This window comes from Oncorhynchus clarkii, unplaced genomic scaffold (genome assembly GCF_045791955.1).
Source record: "Oncorhynchus clarkii lewisi isolate Uvic-CL-2024 unplaced genomic scaffold, UVic_Ocla_1.0 unplaced_contig_537_pilon_pilon, whole genome shotgun sequence".
In the NCBI taxonomy this organism is placed as follows: Eukaryota; Metazoa; Chordata; class Actinopteri; order Salmoniformes; family Salmonidae; genus Oncorhynchus; species Oncorhynchus clarkii.
In genome coordinates, this window is record NW_027260838.1 from 277,501 (window position 1) to 287,045 (window position 9,545).

General features: G+C 43.6%; 1 protein-coding gene across 1 annotated transcript in view; it reads right to left on the minus strand.

Annotated features, from left to right (window-relative positions):
• The window catches only part of LOC139401880 (zinc finger protein GLIS2-like), a 68,847-nt gene extending 59,653 nt beyond the window's left edge, over positions 1–9,194 (minus strand). The window contains exon 1 of the mRNA XM_071145877.1: positions 8,854–9,194. The gene's annotated coding sequence lies outside the window, so the exon portion shown is untranslated. The remainder of the gene's footprint in view (positions 1–8,853) is intronic.
• Positions 9,195–9,545: the final 351 nt, after the last annotated feature.

Below are 9,545 nucleotides of genomic sequence, written 5' to 3' on the forward strand. Positions count from 1 at the left end.
AGTTCTAGATTTTTAAAAAGCGGTGTGCCTGGCACATACTACCATACCCCGTTCAAAGGCACTTAAATATTTAGTCTTGCCCATTCCCCCTCTGAATAACACACAATCCATGTCTCAACTGTCTCAATGTTTTGTCCATGATGTTGTGTACACTCAGTGTAGATTAAAAAACATGAGCTGGCACACACCCAGAAAAAATAGTGTGTGTGGAGGTGCTGACTAACGGCGAATAAACTATCAAAATAAAGAAAGTAGCACACTCCATGTATAAACTCCCAGCAATTGAATGGGGTTTTACCAGCGTTTCGGCATCACCCAGACCCTGAGGAAGGCACAGTGATGCCCAAACATTGGTAAATACCCATTAAATTGCTGGGAGTTTATATGTGCGACTTCCTTTATTTTGATAGTTTACACTCAGTGTAGATAGACATAGATAGCAACATACTTAATATCCCAGAAAAAGGTTCAGGAACAGTATAGTTATCACGTGATAATGTCAGTCATTCTATCACATGGAGTTCTTTTCAAACAGTGCTATTCAGTCGGGGAAAATGTTTTGTTGGGGAGTAAATGTTTTTATTGGTTCTCTTCATTTTGAGATAAACATTTAAAGGATTGAAGGTTATGTTTTATGTGAAAATAAGAATTTGCAGATTTTAAGGTTGTGTCATTAGATTTGGGGTTGTCAGAAATTCTGGTGAAAAAAATGGGGTTCTCGCCGAAGAAGTTTGAATACCAGTTTTAAACCAAGAAACGGTGTGTTCAGCGCTCGTGTCAGTGAGGAGAAACACGGGACAACTACAGGGAAATGGTAGTTAAATGTCAAGTGCAGTACGATGTCTACGGATTGCGGTTTGTTTAAATCCCGGCCTTAGCTATTCAAGAGGACTAAACTACTACCTCAGCGTGGAAGGCTTTTGGAAAACCAGCCTCTTGACTGAACCCTGTGATTGAGCGGGTGACACTCCCGCCACGAGGAGCCATAGCTCCAGATAAGTGGGTGGGTGGGGGTAGGCTTCTCCTGGAGTCCCTCGCGGTGCTGAGTGTGTGAGTGTGAGGGAGTTGTCTCGGCTTGTCCCCACTTGTCTCCACTGCGTGCCTCGACATTCACTGGCCGCTCTAATCCAGGACCCCTGCTGCTGCGTTGCCTTTCAGCCCGGCCGTAATCCACTGGCTGCTATTGGCATCCCACTGAGATATTAAATCAGACACACGCAGTCCCAGAGTGTCTAACTGGGCTCTCCATTCTCCAAGAGTGGCTGTGACACTGAAAGTTTAAACAAGCCACAGAGTAAATGCTCAGACACACCAATAGCATCTGCTGGCTCAGAGTACTTAGCACCTCTGAATGTAATTTGCGAAACGAGTGGGCACCAATTTTAACTTGTAGAATCGCGTGAAAAATGACGTCTACAGCAGGTGGTCCCTAAAACACAGTGGGCTGAACGATCTGAAGATAAACGGTAGATCCACATTTGGTGAGATGTGTGAGAGCCTTAAAAGCGCTCGGCTAACAGTTCTCTTTGGTTGTCTTACCTGGGTTAATTTCAGTGGTGCAGGTTCTAGTGGATTACAGTGAACAATAAGAAATCAATCTCTACCTTTTTTGATGAGTGCAACAACTCATTTTTTAACTTGAATGAGTCTGTTTGGACGTTCTACTCCTTTTTAACTTGAATGAGTCTGTTTGGTCGTTCTACTCCTTTTTAACTTGAATGAGTCTGTTTGGACGTTCTACTCCTTTTTAACTTGAATGAGTCTGTTTGGACGTTCTACTCCTTTTTAACTTGACTGAGTCTGTTTGGACGTTCTACTCCTTTTTAACTTGAATTAGTCTGTTTGGACGTTCTACTCCTTTTTAACTTGAATGAGTCTGTTTGGACGTTCTACTCCTTTTTAACTTGAATGAGTCTGTTTGGACGTTCTACTCCTTTTTAACTTGACTGAGTCTGTTTGGACGTTCTACTCCTTTTTAACTTGAATGAGTCTGTTTGGTCGTTCTACTCCTTTTTAACTTGACTGAGTCTGGTCGTTCTACTCCTTTTTAACTTGACTGAGTCTGTTTGGACGTTTTACTCCTTTTTAACTTGAATGAGTCTGTTTGGACGTTCTACTCCTTTTTAACTTGACTGAGTCTGTTAGGACGTTCTACTCCTTTTTAACTTGACTGAGTCTGTTTGGTCGTTCTACTCCTTTTTAACTTGAATGAGTCTGTTTGGACGTTCTACTCCTTTTTAACTTGACTGAGTCTGTTTGGTCGTTCTACTCCTTTTTAACTTGAATTAGTCTGTTTGGTCGTTCTACTCCTTTTTAACTTGAATGAGTCTGTTTGGTTGTTCTACTCCTTTTTAACTTGAATTAGTCTGTTTGGACGTTCTACTCCTTTTTAACTTGAATGAGTCTGTTTGGTCGTTCTACTCCTTTTTTAACTTGACTGAGTCCGTTTGGACGTTTTTTCTTGGTAAACCATTCTCAAGGTTCTAGCATCTGTTGGTACTTTCAACAACAGGAATGTGGTTTCTATTGATTTTGATATTTCGCTGTGTATAGGCTATTGTTGAATGATGAGCCTGATATTCTTTACCTCTTGCCTGTCATCTTGGGGAACCATGGCTCTTCCATTCACTTTAGTAGGAATTTATATTCTGGCCAAAATAAATCAGGACTGCTATATGATTTACATCCTACCAACATACATAATCTGGGGGAAATAAATCTCTTACATTCATTTTTAGTGTGCATTTCTTAGCTTGTCCCAAAAAAAGAAAGCCTTATAGTTCTATGTGGTTAAACCAAGCAACATGTCTCTTGGTTGGCTGTCTATGTGGTTATACCCAACAACATGTCTATTGGTTGGCTGTCTATGTGGTTATACCCAGCAACATGTATCTTGGTTGGCTGTCTATGTGGTTATACCCAACAACATGTCTCTTGGTTGGCTGTCTATGTGGTTATACCCAGCAACATGTCTCTTGGTTGGCTGTCTATGTGGTTATACCCAGCAACATGTCTCTTGGTTGGCTGTCTATGTGGTTATACCCAGCAACATGTCTCTTGGTTGGCTGTCTATGTGGTTATACCCAACAACATGTCTCTTGGTTGGCTGTCTATGTGGTTATACCCAGCAACATGTCTCTTGGTTGGCTGTCTATGATACAGGCCAGGGGCATGATGATCCATCCATCAGGACACGCCTTATTTTCCCACAGTGCAGCTGTCTGCCCTCAGAGGGTGAAGGGCGCCCTAGGGGCATGACTTCAGAGCTGCGGTGGTGGTGCAGGGAGGGTTCATATGGCATGAAACTCTGGATGTGGAGGGGTACCACATACTGCACAACACCATGCCCAGATGGAGTACTCACTACAGGAGTACTCACTCACTGGCCTCCTGGGCTTTTCAAGCATGACAGTCGAGGGTTTACTGAGAATGGTGAGACAAACAAAAAAATGTAGTCATCGGCAGTCCTGTGGGCGAAAACAGCTCGTTGATGAGAGGTCGAAGGAGAACGGCAAGAATCGCGCAAGCTAACAGGCCACAGACAGACAAATAATGGCGCAGTACAACAGTGGTGTGCAGAACGGCATCTTCAAACGCACAACTCGTCAGTCCTCGTCACGGATGGGCTATTACAGCAGACAACCACACCGGGTTCCACTCCTACCAGCTAAAAACAAGAAGCGGGCCACCAACACTGGATAATTGAGGAGTGGAAAAACATTGCCTGATCCGCCGAATCCCAGTTACTGTTGCGTCATGCTGACAGCAGAGTCAGGATTTTGCGTAAGCAGCGTGAGTCCATGGCCCCATCCTGCCTGGTGTCAACGGTACAGGCTGGTGGCGGTGGTGTATTGGTGTGGGGAATGTTTTCCTGGCACATGTTAGGTCCCTTGATACCAATTGAGCAACATTTCCATGACCTGAAGAATTCAGGCTGTTCTGGAGGCAAAAGGGGGTCTGACCGAGTACTAGATTGGTGTACCTAATAAACTGAGTACATCTACAGTGCATAATGTATGCTTGCAGACTAAACCTTCATTGACACTCTTAGTTGACTGTCTAAGGCAAGCTTCCTAAAGGCTATGTTCCAACTAGCACGCTGTACTAGCAAAGCACACTACTAAAGTTCCCAATAGACTCCTCTACAGTTGAAGTTGGATGTTTACATACACTTAGGTTGGAGTCATTAAAACTTGTTTTTCAATCACTCCACAAATGTCTTGTTAACAAAATACAGTTTTGGCAAGTCGGTTAGGACATCTACTTTGTGCATGACACAAATAATTCATCCAACAATTGTTACCAGACAGATTATTTCACTTATAATTCACTGTATCACAATTCCAGTGGGTCAGAAGTTAACATACACTAAGTTGACTGTGCCTTTAAATAGCTTGGAAAATTCCAGAAAATTGGCTTTAGAAGCTTCTGATAGGCTAATTGACATCATTTGAGTCAATTGGAGGTGTACCTGTGGATGTATTTCAAGGCCTACTATCAAACTCAATGCCTCTTTGCTTGACATCATGGGCAACTCAAAAGAAATCATCCAAGACCTCAGAAAAAAAATTGTAGACCTCCACAAGTCTGGTTCATCCTTGGGAGCAATTTCCAAACGCCTGAAGGTACCACATTCATCTGTACAAACAATAGCACGCAAGTATAAACACCATGGGACCACGCAGCCGTCATACCGCTCAGGAAGGAGATGCATTCTGTCTCCTAAAGATGAACGTACTTTGGTGTGAAAAGTGCAAATCAATCCCAGAACAACAGCAAAGGACCTTGTGAAGATGCTGGAGGAAACAGGTACAAAAGTATCTATATCCACAGTAAAACGAGTCCTATATCGACATAACCTGAAAGGCCGCTCAGCAAGGAAGAAGCCACTGCTCCAAAACCGCCATAAAAAGGCCAGACTACGGTTGGCAACTGCATATCGTACTTTTTGAAGAAATGTCCTCTGGTCTGATGAAACAAAAATAGAACTGTTTGCCCATAATGACCATCGTTATGTTTGGATGAAAAAGGGAGAGGCTTGCAAGCCGAAGAACACCATCCCAACCGTGAAGCACGGGGGTGGCAGCATCATGTTGTGGGGGTGCTTTGCTGCAGGAGGGACTGGTGCACTTCACAAAAATAGATGGCATCATTAGGCAGGAAAATTATGTGGATATATTGAAGCAACATCTCAAGACATCAGTTAAAGCTTGGTCGCAAATGGGTCTTCCAAATGGACAGTGACCCCAAGCATACTTCCAAAGTTGTGGCAAAATGGTTTCAGCACAACAAAGTCAAGGTATTGGAGTGGCCATCACAAAGCCCTGACATCAACCCTATAGACAATTTGTGGAAAGAACTGAAAAAGTGTGTGCGAGCAAGGAGGCCTACAAACCTGACTCTGTTACACCAGCTCTGTCAGGAAGAATGGGCCAAAAATCACCCAAATTATTGTGGGAAGCCTGTGGAAGGCTACCCAAAACTTTGACCCAAATTAAACAATTTAAAGGCAATGCTACCAAATACAAATTCAGTGTATGTAAACTTCTGACCCACTGGGAATGTGATGAAAGAAGTAAAAGCTGAAAGAAATAATTCTCTCTACTATAATTCTGACATTTCACATTCTTAAAATAAAGTGGTGATCCTAACTAACCTAAGACAGGGAATTTTTTCTAGGATTAAATGTCAGCAATTGTGAAAAACTGAGTTTAAATATATTTGGTTAAGGTGTATGTAAACTTCCGACTTGAAATGTATGTGGACTTTTAGGGTGGACATTGGGACTGAGCCTTATTGTGTGACTGGACCAGAGAAAGACTGCAGCTCAGTGATGGGCTAGACCATTAAAGTACCCGTGTCAAACCTGTGGTTCCAAACCAGGAAGAGCTGTACAGCACCAACTGTTGCCTCACACAGCTGTCCAAGCTATCCACATCTGGCCAAGCATGCAGGCAGGACAAAACTATGCACAGCGCTAGGCAGAATGCTCTGTGTATACACACACTCACAACTACAAAAGCACACACAGACAAATGTGTGCACACACAGACACTAACAAGAGCATGCACACACACACACACACACACTATTGAGGTGTGAGACCTTGGAATAGGATCACCACCACAGAGATACACAGCTGGACATCAGTGGATATCTGGCCTGTGGCCAGACTGACCGACTAACTGACTGCCTCACAGAGAGCAGCAATGAATACTGTAGTGAGTGGGAAAATCATTACCATGCTGGCTAACCATGCTGCTGTCTGATGAAAACCGCTAACCCTCAGGAGAACTGATCTCAGTCATCTCTCAGTCTGTCGCTCATCAGCTGATTGGTTACACAGAGTTGTGTGTGTGTGTGTGTGTGTGTGTGTGTGTGTGTGTGTGTGTGTGTGTGTGTGTGTGTGTGTGTGTGTGTGTGTGTGTGTGTGTTAGAGGTCGACCGATTAATCGGAATGGCAGATTAATTAGGACCGATTTCAAGTTTTCATAACAATCAGAAATCGGTATTTTTGGACACCGATAAGTCAATTAAGAACACATTCTTTTTTTCAATGGCGGCCTAGGAACGGTGGGTTAACTGCAGAATGACAGATTTGTACCTTGTCAGCTCGGGGTTTCAAGAACCGTGGCTTTTGTGGAGCGATGGGTAATGCTGCATCGAGGGTGGCTGTTGTCGATGTGTTCCTGGTTTGAGCCCAGGTAGCGGCGAGGAGAGGGACGGAAGCTATACTGTTACACTGGCAATACTAAAGTGCCTTTAAGAACATCCAATAGTCAAAGGTATATGAAATACAAATGGTATAGAGAGAAATAGTCCTATAATTCCTATAATAACTACAACTTAAAACTTCTTACCTGGGAATATTGAAGACTCATGTTAAAAGGAACCACCAGCTTTCATATGTTCTCATGTTCTGAGCAAGGAACTGAAACGTTAGCTTTCTTACATGGCACATAATGCACTTTTACTTTCTTCTCCAACACTTTGTTTTTGCATTATTTAAACCAAATTGAACGTTTCATTATTTATTTGAATTAATTGATTTTATTGATGTATTATATTAAGTTAAAATAAGTGTTCATTCAGTATTGTTGTAATTGTCATTATTACAAATAAAAGTTTAAAATCGGCCGATTAATCGGTATCGGCTTTTTTTTGGGGTCCTCCAATAATCGGTATCGGCGTTGAAAAATCTAGTGTGTGTGTGTGTGTGTGTGTGTGTGTGTGCGTTTGTGTGTTCCTGTTTGGATGTGCATGCGTTCATGCGTATGTGTGTTTTTCTGTGTCTTCATGTGTGTGAACACATGCACGTGCCTGTGTCTATGTAGATGTGAAGAGCACCTGGAATATGGCCCTCACACATAGTCTCATAGTTCACAGCAGTATTATGGATGAAATAGTGGACAGGGGGCTTGGATGGGAGGCAACTCTCTAGGAGAGTCAATATCCCCTTCTCTTCCTGTTCTTCTTCCCCAAAACCTCCAGTGGGCCCCCAGCCAGACCACCCTCCAGTGAGTCTCATATATATATATATTATATATATATATACACACAGTAGGCTACACACACACACTTAAGAAACATATTCAAAAACACCAACCCCTTGAAAACATTCAAACTTTCATCCAGCCCCCAACCAACCCCCTCCAATCCAACCCCCTCCAATCCAACCCCCCTCAGAAAGTAAGAGTGTGCCTGAGTTCATAATGTAATGTTTTATAATGATCCGGCCTCCTCATGGGTTGGTTAACTGTATTCTGCCTTGGCAGGCCTTCACTCTTTTCCCCTGGCCTCATCTGGGACAATGGGAGGCAGCCAATCGGGAGAGGCTCTGTCCCAAACCTGCTCCCCAGCTCCAAATGTGCACACCATTAGGCGCAGGGACAGAGCAATTGCTTAATTGGAGGAAAATAGCCTCTTTATCCAGGCTTCTGCCCACACAGATCATCTGCTGCCCCATTGCCCAGTACAGTGTAGCTGTCCTGGTCTGCTATTGGTTTGGGTGCTTGGCCCTTGAGAGCAACTCTGAATTATGTTTTGTTAAATTGGGAACTGGCAACATAACAATGGTGATATTTCATGACAGTGCCGTTATTGGATCCCAGTGTTGTTTGTTCACCTGCTGTTATGAGAGAACATTGAGTCTTTAGGGTTTGCAATAGCATGTTTTTGTTTAAGGCTTTGAATATTGATAATGTATCACAGTAAACTGATGTAATGGTAGAAATAATACCGATAGTGTTCTGCTTCTGGTTCTGAATCTGACTCCATTCCATCATCGCGCAGAACTGAAATCCTTGACATGCCCCGCGCATATGGCTTCACTATTTGAGCCGACGCAACCCCACAAGGAGAGTAAGGCCTCGCTTGTCATGCGCGCTCTGAAAATGTGTTTCTGGGGGAATTCTACTTTTTGTTGGGTGTGACTGTCAAGCAGACATGTCGTGTCCCTATGAATATGAGGAATGACACGGTGTCTTTGTAAATCACAGACGCTGGCGGTGCACGTAGGCCTACGCCATGGCCAGTGTATAAAGAAAGATATGACAGGCAGTCCAGGGAGAGCGGCGGCGGCTCTGGACAACCGAGCAGGGCTGGCGCACCACTGTGGACTCAGAAATTAGGTCAGTCCGCCCTGTCCTCCTTGAACTCTGCCCATTTCACATTTCACCGACTATCTCGGACACACAAGACCACATTTACAAACATCAAATATACCATACGGGAACGAACTGCCCGTGCAAATTATGTAACGCCTATATGTCATCCAGTGTAACAATATCCCGACACATAGAAGGATAGAGGGAAGGATATAGGGGAGTTGTAGGCTGAAGGCAACGGGTTTACCTTGGGGGAAAATCCCGTGGATATGGCCGAGATGTCTCCGATGTATTCCCTCTCCGGCAACAAACTTTCCACTCCGTATGTTTGTGCAAAAGCCTCTCGATGACAATTTCCCCTTGCAATTCTGTAATGTTGTCCTCGTTCAAAGCACTAAAGGAAGCTGACACGTCTAAATACAATAGTATGTGTCGAGTGAGGCGGTCCGTTCCCAGACCATTGGTTTGAAAAAGAAAATGGAAAATGGAATAAAACGAAGACGATAAGACTCTTTCACAAGCAATACGAGATAATAGTATAGTGTTGATGTCAGTTACCGGGGATGAGATCATTTCTCGTCGCCAGAAACCCGTTCATTTTACGCTAAACACCCTAAACTGTATCCATAGTCTAAACTGTTCCGTTTTGGAAAATTAAGATCACTGGTTGTAAAATGTGCATAAAAATTACGCGTTCGGTTTCGTCTTGGATTCAAAGTGCATCGCTTAATGGCAACGCTGGTCAATTAGGGTGTTCAATGGGTGGTCGTTCTCCAGGGAGTAGGCTATAGGAGGGGTGTGCTGGGAGATACAGAGCCGAGAGATGTCGCGAGGGGGGGGGGTCTTCTTCGCTCGTTATGTTTCCAGATGCCGACTCCCTGTGGTTACAAACGGAGGTGTTGTCCTTATAGCTTTATATTCTTCTATTTCTCCGTGTCT